The sequence below is a fragment of the Anneissia japonica genome, unplaced genomic scaffold, assembly GCF_011630105.1.
Source record: "Anneissia japonica isolate Jap-2015-1 unplaced genomic scaffold, ASM1163010v1 scaffold288219_len142424_cov121, whole genome shotgun sequence".
Classification (NCBI taxonomy): domain Eukaryota; kingdom Metazoa; phylum Echinodermata; class Crinoidea; order Comatulida; family Comatulidae; genus Anneissia; species Anneissia japonica.
The window spans coordinates 86,755-92,627 of NW_022724996.1; positions in this window are offsets into that span (position 1 = coordinate 86,755).

Sequence of the window (5,873 nt, forward strand, 5' to 3'; positions counted from 1 at the left end):
TTTGAAACGTATATATTATTCTTAAATATACATCATATATTATTATTATTATTATTATTATTATTATTATTATTATTAACACACCATTTTGGTCTAGTTCACTTACTTTTGTTTGTTAACATTCTATGCATTATAAGTACATTATCTCGTTTGCCGGAACTGTCATGCCATAATTAAGTAGGGCGTTTTGTGTATTGCCAAGTAGATTCATACACTTTAATAATTTAGCTTTCAGTGGAGGATTCATGTAGGATAGGATACTTTACCTTGATTAATCTGTTTAATGGTATATATTACGAGAACAGTAGCCTACCATTATTGTGATTACACTTGCCACAGGGAATGCAAAGATATTTCATAAGGCCTTATTTTACAGCGACGCTAAAATAAGTGACGTTTCCAAAATATATTACAGTAAGAAGATGACTAACATGTCGATTACCACCCATTGCAATCTATCAATGATGCAGGTTTAATTTAAAATGTTGGATTCACGTGAACAGTATCAATCCGCTAAGGTGGCAATGACTATCATCTGTACAATAAGTGTTGTTTTAAACTTGGGTCTTGTTTTTATTTTTGCATCAGAAAAAAAAAATGCACAAACGATATCACATAAGCAGTATTCACTGTTGGCACATCCTCTATATTCATATCTGTCCAGACTTTTCTAGCTATTGCATTTAAACGACTAGCTGTCATCGTCATCTTTCCATTCAAGCAAGATTTAAACTCTCCAAAGAATCTTCTTACAATCTGTGTCGCTCTTTGGGTTTTCTCATACGCAACCATTGGCGTCTTCAACTTAAACAATATGTTGTATAAATTTGAATCTTTCGAAAGGATTTTTCAAATATTTATTCTCATATTGGTTATAGTAGCATATTTCTTAATATACACTACTGTTTGCAGACATGAAAGACAGATGGACACAATTCCACAAGAACTGAGACTTCCTAAAAGACTCCTAAAAACATTTTCACTTGTTCTTTCATTCGTAATTAGTTGGATGCCAGTTAATATAATAACTCTTTTTGAAGAATATTTCGACATCTTGTGCGAAGCTAATTTAAAATATACCATTTACAGTATTTGCTTTAATTTCGCATTCAACATTCTTTTATAACGCCAATTCTGTACGGACTGAGAATTGAAGATTTCAGAAAAGCTCCGTCTAGGCGAATGTGTTTAAAAAAAAACATCTACCCGTATACTTCCTGTAAACACGTAATGAAGAGGATGCTGTAACTAAAATTATAGTATATTAATTCTGATGATATAAAATTATTTTAAAGCAAAGTCTGTCCAGTGATGGCCCATAAAAATATAAAGTGTCTACTCGTATATGGGCGGTAAATACGTGAAAAATAGTTAAATATAACCAAATAGTATACTTATATTTATGAAATAATTAGATTAGACAGAGCACCTCCGTTTTATTATCTCCATAACACTTACTGTACAGTTTTTATTATTATTATTATTATTATTATTATTATTATTGTTGTTATTATTGTTATTGTTATTGTTATTGTTATTATTATTATTATTATTATTATTATCATTATTATTATTGGATAAAGCAGAAAGCAAAAAACTTATGCTTTAAGCTTTCGACTATCACTGTAGTTTTGTTCACAATGACACACGAGTTCTTTTGTTTTCTGCTTTATCCAGAGATATAAAGTTTTAATTGATATTTATTATTGTCAACCTAGATAGATGAATATACATCAGTTGATTATTATTATTATTATTATTATTATTATTATTATTATTATTATCATTATTATTATTATTATTATTATTATTATTATTATTATTATTATTATTATTATTATTATTATTATTGTATTTTCATTATTATTATTATTATTATTAGTCTTAAATAAAACAAAAAGACAGTAGCTCCGAAAAGAGACAGAGACATTTTGAGGTTCAACGTTTCGATCTATTTGATCATTTTCAAGAATACTGATGAGAAAATCTCACCCATCCATATATGTTTTCAATGTTTAGAGAAGTATAACAGAAAGAAACCGACCAATCAGATAGAAATCAAACTTGTAACTAGCCAATTAAATCTGTATTTAATTTAAAAAAAATAATGGATATCAATATTAGGAAGTTTTATATTAGGCCTAGGCCCTATCAAGTTAGTCATTCTTAAATATAAAAATAAGGATAAAAAATAATAAGACCTAAATTGCTGTAAAGATACACACGGTTGCACATTGAACTTATTTTGCTAGTAGATCATCGGTGAATAAATATAGGAAGACACTCTACAAACTTTAGGCTAGTGGCTGAGCTCTGCCTACTTACCTTGATTTTACAGACACTTTTATCAATGTGGCAACGTGGAGGCAATTAGGGATGGATTAAGCGCTATGGTTTTTAGAAAATGTCTGCAACTGCACGCGAATGATTAAAACTAGTAATGTACTGCTGCATATTTATTAGTCAACAAGACTTAATAATAAAAATTGAATATTGAAATTAGCAGGTTGAAATTAGCAGGATTACAGGATCATTGCATGTTTCCTTGAAAACTTAGATGGGAATGTGTAGGTGTACATTTTCGGAAAAGCAGTTCAACTAGGCTATAGAAATTTAAAAATATAAGAAGATGAATGTTGGAAATATACTGTCTGTCCAGGAAGCTCTCATCTGTCCAAGATAAATATCCTCATTTTGATATTGACTAAAGGAGAATGTGATTCCACTCAACAGATCAAATCATGCCAACATCCACAGTCCAGAATTGATTGAATTATTGAGGGGAAGTTTACTCAAATTTTTATTAAAACGGAGCGCTTAAGGAAATTTTCACGGCGCTTTTTCGAGAAGGGCGCTTATTCTTACGGGGCGCTCGCGAGAGTACAGTAATCAGGGGCGGATCCAGAGATATCCAAAAAAAAAGGAGGGGTGGGGTGGGCCGAAAGAGGGATCAAATGTGGGCCCGATCGCGATAACAATATCATAGAGGGTCAGGGAACATTCGGCCGACCACCCCCCCCCCCGAAATTTCTGTGTTTCAGACGCCCAAAAATAACCTCTAATGCCTTTCGGGCGATCATTGTTTTCTTTTTCTTCCCTTTTTTAATTTCTTTTTTGTTTTTGACTTTCCAAAAAGGTGGGGGGGGGGGTTGGGGCTGGTCCGGCCCCCTCTAAATCATCCCCTGGTAATCATACAGTGAAGAAAATAAAATTAAATATCAGAGCTAGACTCATTCATTTTCATTCATTCATTCATTCGTTATTTCATTCATTCATGTATTCATATATGCATTCATGTATAAATTTATGCCTTCATTCATGCATGCATTCATACATCCGTTCATGCATTCGTTCATCCATACATTCATACATCCATGCATCCGTTCATCGGTGTGTTCGTCCGTCCATCAATTCATCCATCCATCCATCCATCCATCCATTCATCATATCGTTCTGTTCATCTCCGCCCCCACCCCCCTTTCACCAGATAATGTCTCACGACAGCTCAAGCATTGTGGGACGCGCGCATGTGCCTGGCACTGCCCTGACCGGTCAGCTGTGAAGTGTTAAATATCGAATTATTAGTTGAGAAAAGAATGTTCAATTTTTGGGTGCGAGTCACTGATGCTAAACGAAGTAAACTGTCAAGTATTACGTTCAGATTGTTAAATTAATTACACGACCAGGTTTTATATCTGTCAAAATGGACTAGTAAAATAAAAAAAATTCTAACATATTTTGAAATTAATTATATAAATAAATTAATGATGAAAGCAGACCAAATAATTGAACTTCAAAGAACAACATAATCATGAATAAACCCTGGAGCTAATTAATCGAAACGAGAGAAGGCATATGCATGCAACGAAGGTTTATAATGTAGGTTAAATTTTTTCTCAGTTTCATTCGCATCTTGTCTGTTTTTCCAGTACAAATTCCTGTTTGCTCGACTATTGAGCCAAAGTTGCAAACAATGCTCAAAATATTCCCCCTTAAGTCGAATCTAGAAATTTAATGATTGGTGGTAACAGTGCTTTAAAGTAGAATGAAATATCCTAATATTGTGGCACACTGTTTAGCCAATGTAAGCCAAGATCTATAAACATTAGAAAATGTGTATTTAAAATACTCCGATTGATTACCAATCATTGCAAGATTCGTTAACAATTATAATCGGTCTGTTCTTACATTCAGGATTTCTTTATTAGTAGGCCTATAAAGAACCAGTACGTGTTTAAATATGATTGTGACCTTAACAAAAGTGAAACAGAATAAAGGTAATATACACTTTTATCAGCACTAAATCTATTATTAAGAAGAGTATAATAGTTTTATCTAATTTGTTTAATTTGAATATATTGAGAGGAACCCATTTCGTTTTAACTACTTTTTTTTTTTAACATTTCTCTTATAAAATAAGGTCTTAATTTACAAAAAGCTTAAGTCCAATACGTGCGACAGCTTAATTGCGATCAGTGGTTTTTGTGTTTTGTTAATGGGTTATTAACACTTTAATATTTATGACGATCCATAGAGAATAATATAAATAACCTCAATTTTAGGTGTCGAAGGATCTGATTGGTGGTTTCATTTATGACGTATATATTATGCGTAGAGTGCCATTATAATGATTAGACTACTTAAGATTACCGATTTAAGATATATTTCATACGGTCTCATCGTTCAGCGCCATTAATAGACGTGACGATTCAATATCAGAACATTATATTACACAGCCTAGTAAGATGGCCAACATATCAATTACCGCCCAATGCAATCTAACTGGGAATCAGATTTTCTTCAAACTCTTGGATTCAGGCGAACAGTATCACTCCGCTATTATGGTAATGACCACCTTCTGTACAATAAGTCTTGTCTTAAACTTGGGTGTTGTTTTAACTTTTGCATCAGAAAAAAGGTTGCACAGACGACATCATATATTTCCTGTTTCCCTAGCAGTGTCAGACTGCATTTACGTGAGCACTACTCTATTACTTATCTGGTATGAATCGCCTAATCTGTCAATTCGAAAAACAGTATTCTCTATTTGCTCATCGTCATTATTTGTATCAGTTGAGACGGTTCTAGTCATCGCCATTGAACGACTTGTTGTTGTCGTCATTTTTCCATTCAAGCAAGATTTGAATTCATCGAAGAATCTCCTTACAATCTGTGCCGCTATTTGGATTCTCTCATACACTATCGTTGGCATCTTGAACATAACAGATATGTTGTACAAATTTGAAGCAATCTCCAGCATTTTTTTTCTATTTGTTATCATATTTGTATTAGTGGCATATTGCTTGATATACGTTTCTGTTTCCAGACATGAAAGACAGATGGACACACTTCCACAAGAACTCAGACTTTCCAAAAAACTACTGAAAACATTTTTACTTGTTGTCGTTTCTTTCGGCATCAGTTGGATACCAATTAGTATACTTGGTTTTTCTGATGAGTATTTCACCATCAAGTGTAATGCTAAGTTAAGAGATACCATTTACCATATTTTCTTTAACTTAACATTTATACATTCCTTTGTAACACCAATTTTATACGGATTGAGAATTGAAGATTTCAGAAAATCTGTGTCTAAGCGAATATGTTTTAATAAAACATCTACACGCATTAGTTCGGTAAATACGTAATAAATAGGTAATTAAAAAGAACAAGCCAAGTGCGCTATATATAAAAATATAGCATGCACAGTTGTGGATAGGCAAATAACAGTGGAAGTTACAGTGATGACATATTGACTTATATTATATATTATTTCTGATGATATAGAATATTAAGACAGGATCCGACCAGTGGCACACCATAACAAATGTAAAATGTCTACTGTCAATATATACTACCGGTACTACTACACT